Genomic DNA, 8,293 nt, shown 5'->3' on the forward strand with positions numbered 1-8,293 from the left:
CCTGCTCCTTCTGAAACCAGCTTTTCTTGTGTAAATGGCCCTACCACCCGTCTGGTTCCCCGAGTGAGAAACCCAGGGTGGCTTTAGTTAGACTCCCTACTCTCCCTCCTCACACCCAGGCAGTCCCCGGAGGCCCGATCACTGAACTGTCTAAAGCTGTCCTGGTAGCTGCAGCAGCGATCCAAGCCACCGTCCCCTCTCGGATAGAAAATGACAAAAGCTTCCTTAGGAGTCACCCTTCTTTGAGTAGCTTCTCTCTTAGATCCATCTAGCAGGGTGACCTTTCATTTTGTCTTCGAACTAGTTTTCATTAAATAACTGTTCTGGTTACTATTGCTCAGTAACAAATCACCCCAAAACTTAGTGGTGTCAAACAACAAAAACCATTTCTTCTCGCTGATTCTGTGGGTCAGGAATTCGGGAAGGGCTTGACTGGGCGGTTCTGGCTGGAGACGTCTCAGGTGGTTGCAGTCAGACCTTGACCCGGGGTAGGGACACTGGGGCTGGAGCCACTGGGAATGTTCCTCTCTCCATGTGGTCTCTCTGTGCGGACTGCTTTGGGCTTCCTTACAGCATGGTGGACTCCGGGCAGTTTGACTGGTTACACGACAACTCAGGGTTCTGGCACCAGTGTTCCCATGAGCAAGGCTGAAGTTATAACATAGCCTCTGAAGTCACATAGTGTCACTTCTGCTATACTCTACTGGCTGGTAATAATCTCAAAAGCCCAACCAGTTTCAAAGGGAAGGGACAGAGACCTCACTTCTCAATGGGAGGAATGTTGACAAATTTGTGGACATATTTCAAAATGGCTACAACAACTAATTTCTAATAAACTCAAAATGTGGCCAGGCATGGTGGCTCACGCCTGTAATCCTAGCACTTTGGGAGGCCGAGGCAGGTGGATCACTTGAGGCCAGGAGTTCAAGACCAGCCTGAGCAAGAGCAAGACCCTGTCTTTACAAAAAGTAGAAAAATTAGCTGGGCGTGGTGGCTTGTGCCTATAGTCCCAGCTACTTGGGAGGCTGAGACAGGAGGATCACTTGAGCCTGGGAGTTTGAGGTCGCAGTGAGCCGTGATGACGTCACTGCACTCTAGCCCAGGTGACAAAGCAAGACCCTATCTTAAAAAGAGAAAAAAAACCTTCAAAATATGATAAAATAAATTTATAACCACCCCCCACATTTGTTTATGTGTTTACAGTCTGCTTCCTAAACTAGACATTACGCTTGCTGAGGGTTAGGACTTGGGCGTTTTGCCTCCTGCAGCGTCCCTGACGTCTGGAACAGAGCTCAAAAACTAGATGGTGATTGAATAGAAGGAAATGTCCTCCCACCCTCTCTGCCTGGCTTAGGCCAAAGCATCCTTCAACACCCAGCTCATACCCCTTCTCTGTGTTTCTTATTTGCCTACTCATTTGAGAGTCAGTCATCCACTAAATTGCCACATCTTAAAATAAAATACAGCGTGATGTGTAGACATTCCAGGCTCAGCTGTTGGAGCCTGAAAGCCTGGATTTAAATCCCAACTCCTATGTGAACCAGCTGTATGACCTTGGACCAGAACCTTCAGTTTCCTTTTCTGTAAAATGGGGGTAATATTGGGGTGGTTGTGAGGATTAACTGTGTTAATTTAAGCAAAGCACTTAGCATAGCCCCTGGTCTGTGGGAAGCACCATATAAATGTTAGGCTATTAGTTCTTGTGTTTCTGCATAGTTATTTGTTCATTGTATTTTCTTTTTTAAAACAGCTTTATCAAGAGATAATTCACATACCATAAAATTCGCCCATTTAAAGTGTACAATTCAATGGTTTTTAGTATATTCACAGAGTTGTGCAACCATCACCACAATCTAATTTTGGAGCATTTTCATCATCCCCCAGATGAAACCTAGTACCTGCCAGCAGTCAGTCCTCATTCCCCTCCCTCCGTGCCTGACAACCATGGTTCCTGCTTCCTGTGTCTGCGGACCTGCCTAGGTCCACAGTATTTTATCTCTTGTATCGCTTCATCTTTGTCTTATTTTTACCTCCCCATAATAATAAGCCCCAAGATCCTGGACTCTGCTGCTCCTCCTTTGTGTTCACTCCTGGACTTCAGTGAGTGCTTCACCCAGTGAGCACCTGCTGATAAAGTAACACACTGGCCCTTTAGTGAGAACAAACACAGACCACCTACTATGTGCCAGATAAAATTCTAGGTGCTTTATATACATTAACTCATATTATCCTCAAAAAAAAAAAATCCACGAGGCAGGCACTGTTACCATCTCCATTTTCCTGATAAGGAAATTGAGACAGGCAAGGTCGAGTGACTCACCCAGAATGACACAACCAGCAAGTAGGCAAGGTGGGAATTCGAACCCAGACCCTTTGTGTCTGGAATCTGCACTCCACCACTCCACCATACTTCCTCTTTTGAAGTAGTAGATGAGATTTCCTCACTTACAATCACTCCCCGGAAACCTGCAGGGGTTTGGGAAACAGCAATGTGATAGCTGTTCCGGATGACCCCCTGTCACCACCTTGTCTCTTAGTATTTCACATCCTTCACTGTTTGCTCTGGGCTGGTCTAGTGACTTAATTTAACCAATAGAATGCAGCGGAAGGGATGCTGTGTCACTCCAAGTCAAAGCTTGGGGAACCCTGAGCCACTACGTAAAAGGTCTGGCCACCCTGCTAGAAGAGACCACACAGTGAGGCCACATAAGGAGGGGCCCTCTATCTATGCAGGGAGAGGCCCAGGTGCCCCCCCACTCAAGGTGCCAGACGTGAGCAAACCATGTCACATTCCAGCACAGCTGAGCCCCACTGATGACACCAGCTCTAGGCAACACACACGCAACAGAAGAGCCGCCCAGCTGATCCCAGTTGAACCAGAGAATGGTGAGAAATGATAAATCGTTCTTATTTTAAGCCTCTAAGTTTTGGAGTAGATTGTTATACAGCAGTAGCTAATCAAAACAGGGAGTAAGGCCACCTCTGTGGGTAGAAGGCCCGTAGAGGGTCCAACCTCATGATTCCACAGCCCACTCAGGGAGGAGGGCAGGGCACTGAGCAGAAGCCTTGAGCACCTGCCACAGCGGCAGTTGGGACACAGGCTAATGACCTTCACTCAGCCCATCAGATGCTTTGGCTCAGGACGTGGAATCTGGAGTGAGCAAGGCAGAAGAGCAGGAGGCTTAGCCTTGTTCTGAAATGGGTGGTGGTGCCCCCCGACTAGCATCTTTTTTCTAGTGGCAGCCCCTGAGACAAGGACAAGAGTAGGGATCCAATACTCAGCCAAGACACCAGCATTATCCTTTCCAGAATCTTCTTTGTTCTGCTTTCTGATCCCTTCACATCTCTCATTTTCCATCTATTTTCTGAGACTCATTCTCCACTTTTCTGATTATTTTTGAAAAAGATCCCTCATCATTCTGGTAAAGCCCTTTTTCTACTTAAGTTAGCAAAGGTTAGTGTATCAATTAGGTTTGATTGCATATAACAGAAAAACCCCAACTGTGACTTAAGATAGTCAATTTTCTCTTTGTGAAGGACATACAGCAGTCAGCAGTGCAGGTGCCAAAAGGTCTTCAGACACCCAGCATCCTTGTGTCTTGGTGCTCTGGTTCCACTTAGCACATTGCCTCGTGTTGTACAGTGACTGCTCAAGCTCCAGCCATTGTGTTCACATTCTGGCCAGGAAGGAGGAGAAAAGGGTAAAAAGGAACATGCCCCTCCCTTTTCAGGAGACCTCCTAGAAGTCCCACCTTATCCTTTGCTTATATCTCACAGCTAGAACTTAATCACGAGACCACACTTAAGTGCAAGGAAGGCAAGGATGGATAGTCTTAGGCTGAGCAGTTAGGTCTCCAGCTAAAAATCAGGGTTGTGTAGCTGGAGAGGAAAGAAAGAATGATGGAGGGGTAGGCCACTGGAGATCTCCACTTGGTCTGTCTCTGCTGTGTTCAACCAAGCACTCTGAGTGGAAGAGCCAGGGCAGATGGTAAGACTGTGGCTACAGGAGAGGAGGGACCCAGCAATATCTGATCACATTGACCCAACTCTTGATTTTCTCCAATTTCCTTTTTCAAACTTACCCCCAACCTCCGTTTGTCTTGAACACCCACTGGGAACTCCCCTGACCCTTGGTTCCCTCATTTCCCTGCTCCATTTTCTGTCCAAGGAGGACCTACAGTCCCAACTCGCTTCCTGGCCAACCTAGCCTCCACACCATCGTGCACTGCATGCCGTTCCTTTCTTCCAGGAGGGCCCTCCTTCTCCCTCTGGCTTATCTAAAGGTTACATGTGGGGAACATGTGTCATGCTCTTGGCCTCTCGGTACCTTTTGATCTCCCTGAGAGACTGAGCAGAGCGCACCCAGAGCTGTCTGGTCTCGCTGCTGGGCTCTCCCCCAGGGCATTCACCACCGCCTCCAGCCATGAAAGCTCCATTCCAGTCGGCAGAACCAAGGAAGAGCAGAAACGGCATCCAGGCAGCTGGGACTTAGTCACATAGCCACAGCAACCTATGACAGAGGCTGGAAATGTGGTCCATATTCCAGGTGGTCATGTCCCCAGCTAAAAACTGGAGTTTCTACTTTTTTTTTTTTTTTTGAGACAGAGTCTCACTTTGTTGCCCAGGCTAGAGTGAGTGCCGTGGTGTCAGCCTAGCTCACAGCAACCTCAAACTCCTGGGCTTAAGCGATCCTACTGCCTCAGCCTCCCGAGTAGCTGGGACTACAGGCATGTGCCACCATGCCCGGCTCATTTTTTCTATATATATTTTTAGTTGTCCAGATAATTTCTATTTTTAGTAGAGATGGGGTCTCGCTCTTGCTGGTCTCGAACTCCTGAGCTCGAGCGATCCATCTGCCTTGGCCTCCCAGAGTGCTAGGATTACAGGCATGAGCCACCACGCCCGGCTGGGAGTTTCTACTTTTAAGGAAGAAGAGGAGAATGGATAATGATACTGTCTCTTCATCTTGCTTGCTGCATGATGAAACTGCTGATTGAATATTAAATCCTGTAGACCCCACTAGAGCCACCTCCATTCATTCATTCATTCATTCCACAGTCATTGAGCACCTACTATGTGTTCCGGGCATAGGGCTGTGAGCAAGACAATGTCTCAGCTCTCATGGAATTCACACTCTCCCTGGGAAAGACAAGATGGTAAGTGGGCAAACGCATGGTGAAAATATACCTTTCCTTTTAAAGAGGGAGTCTAATAATTGTCCCCTTGAGTGTGGACCAGACTTAGTCACTCACTTCTCATGCAACTATGTATAAAGCAAGGGAAAACTGTATTTTGTCTGCAACTTTACCATTGCTCACCATTCTAATATCACTGTCACCAACGTTTATACCTACCATGGTGTTTGAGTCGCCAAAACAGCACCCCTGGTCAGTCTGCATGGTGGGCCACTTTGGAAATCAGGTCATAAGAATCGCTTATGCTTCCTACAGTGTCTGTCTGTCTGTCTGTCTTTCTCCTTCTCATTTTCTCTTGGATCACTCACTCTGGGAAAAGCAACCTGCCACATTATGAGCACACTCCAGCAGCTCTGTGGAACTGAGGCCTCCTTCCAATAGCCATGTGAGTGAGTCTCTTTGGATGTCAATCCCCAGCCCCAGTGGAGCCTTCAGATGACTGCAGCCCCAGCTGACAGCTTGACTGCAATCTCAGGAGAGATCAGGATCCAGAACCACCCATTCTGCTTCCAAATTCCTGACCCACAGAAACTGAGATAATAAATGATTTTTAAGCCACTAAATTTTCAGGTGACTTTTTATGCAGCAATAGATAAGTAACACACAGATAAATAAATGCCACCATTTCAAATTCAGTTTAATGCAATTAAGAAATAAATCAAAATGATGTGGAAGCAAGTGGTGGGGGCAGGGGTGACAAGACTGGGGGGCTGGTGACCTTGAGGATGACATTGAGCTGAGAGCAGAGTGGTGGGAAGGGCCAGTCAACAGTGCTTTCCACCCCCAACAGACACCACACACCCCTTTTTATAACAAGGAGGCCTCTGTTAACTATTCTGAAATGAAATTCATATACAATAAAACCTTCCTACACAATAGCTTTAATAAAACTACAAAGATGAAACAAAAGGGATATAATGTATAATTTGTAATTTTTATTTCAATAAATATATGCACAGGTACAATTACATACTAGAAGATACAATGAAGCAGTCAGATGCTGGAACCTAAAATTAGAATCCCTTGGATTTCAACAGCTACAGATGCAGACTGACCAGGGGTGCCCTGTGGTGAATTAGATATCATGGCTGGGTAAATGATAGCAACGCAGATTTGAAACTGTGAACGGTATTTGATAAAGTTCCAGACAAAATACATTTTTGCCTTGAATTACAATGATAGGTACATTTCTGAAAATTTTGGTGATATTAAAATGGTGAAAAAAATGCTTTTGTTTATATGTAAAGCGGATTTAGGTTCTGGGCTCAGATCATTTGCAATAGGTTCTTTTACCTCCAGGAATGTCCAGCCACGTGGCACACGTGGAACTCTTATACAGGATTGTCCAGCTCTTTACAGGATGTCTAGCATTCCTGCTCCTATTATGACAATAAAAATATCCTCCCTCCCCGCCCCAATAGTTCAAAATGACACTGGAGGTGCTACTGACTTCACTGAGAAGCACTGATTGAGAGGGACAGAAGTACATAACCAAGCCCTTGGGAACAAAAAGGAATCCACAGTGGCCAGAGTTCTGAGAAGGAGGAAAGGAGAGAGATGAGGTCCGAGAAATTGGCAAGGTCCCTATTACACCTTGTTGGCCACAATGCAAGCCCAAGACTCAATGCCAAGGGCAATGGTGGGGACCACTGTTAGGTTTTCTGCAAGGGAGTGACATGGTCTGGCCTTGCTGTGGGGGGGGGTCACTGAAAACTTGTTACTCAGCAAAGTGCACTGTACTTTTCTGAGAATTTCACACCTTCATTCATTCAACACATAAGGATGGAAGGGTGTCTCAGTGATCTATTGCTGTGCTACAAGCTACACCAAAATGTAGTAGCTCAAAGTAACAGTATGCTGTTTTCCCCTATTCTATGGGTTGGCTGGACAGTTCTTCTGCAGATCTCACCAGAGTCATTCATGCTGCTGTCTGTATTCAGCTGAAGGGTTGGCTGGGCACAGCTGCAACAGCCGGGATGACTGGCTCTCTCTCCATGTGCCCTTTTTTTGTGGGGCTACTTCTAAGTATCATGTAGCATTCCAGGAATGCAAAGGAAGGACTGGGCCAGGCCTTTAGATGCTTAGGCTCTGCAACTTGTGCAGCCTCACTATTGCCGTGTTCTATTGGTCAAGACCAGTCACAGGGCTGGTCCAGGTTCGCCAAGCAGAAAAAGAGACTCTACCTCTTCCTGGGAGGAGCTTCAAAGTGGCATCACCAGCAGTGGAACTTACGGAATTTATGGCCATGAAACATTCTACCTAGCTCTGGACCAGGCCCTGGGGATACAGCCTGCCCCTCTGCGGCCTCTACAAAACGTCAGAAAATGCTATGAGAAATATCAACTGGGGGGAGAAGGGAAGGCCTCCCCGTGGAGATGTTTGAGCCCAGACTTGAGCATTTGGGCAGGCCTGCCTGAGAAGTCTCCGAGGTTTCCAAGAAAGACAACTGTCCTTGCAGGAGCCCAAGCAGCACCATGTCTGCCCTGGGGGAGGCAGGAGGGATCGGGGACATCGCTAATGGCTGTTGTGATATTATCATTTTTGCGGGATGGAGTGGAAGCTGGCCTGGTTCCAAACATCTGTCTTCTTACACTCACTTGTGGGCTGGGTGACACTTGCCATTTCGATTTCTTCTTTGGTCAAATACCCTCAAAGCCCCCTGTCCTGCTTACTGCACTGTGAGGACCCACAGGTTTATAAGAGACTGGATAAACTCCAGAGGGACAGACTTGGCACTGAATAAACAGTTCACTGAACTGGAGGGCCAGGAGCTGGCGCCACTGAGGTGACGGGAGGGTTGCGTGGATCAGTGCGTCTTGCCAACAGGCATGGTGAAATCGCGCTGGTGCAAAGTGCCCATGAATACACCTTCTCCCTCTCCGCCTTCTTTCACCTCCCCTCTCCCTCCACTCCCTACCCCTTCCGTTTCCTCTTCTCTCTCCATCTCCCAACACGTTTTTCCATCCGTCCTCACTTCCTGCCCTTCACCTCCTTCCCACACCATTTCTTTTTCTATCTTCTCCCTCTTCTCTTCTCTCCTGCTTCCCTCTTCTCTGCTCTTCTCCTGGCTGCCCTCCTCCTACCTCCCCTCTCCCCTC

At 47.4% G+C, this 8,293-nt stretch overlaps 1 long non-coding RNA gene across 1 annotated transcript; it reads left to right on the forward strand.

The window, feature by feature from the left end:
- The first annotated feature begins 2,634 nt into the window (after window positions 1-2,634).
- Window positions 2,635-5,606, forward strand: LOC123622696. The gene is made up of 3 exons (XR_006729606.1): window positions 2,635-2,886; window positions 5,059-5,156; window positions 5,515-5,606. It is a non-coding gene; the product is annotated as an uncharacterized LOC123622696 (long non-coding RNA).
- Window positions 5,607-8,293: the final 2,687 nt, after the last annotated feature.

Source organism: Lemur catta, chromosome 17, assembly GCF_020740605.2.
Source record: "Lemur catta isolate mLemCat1 chromosome 17, mLemCat1.pri, whole genome shotgun sequence".
Classification (NCBI taxonomy): Eukaryota; Metazoa; Chordata; class Mammalia; order Primates; family Lemuridae; genus Lemur; species Lemur catta.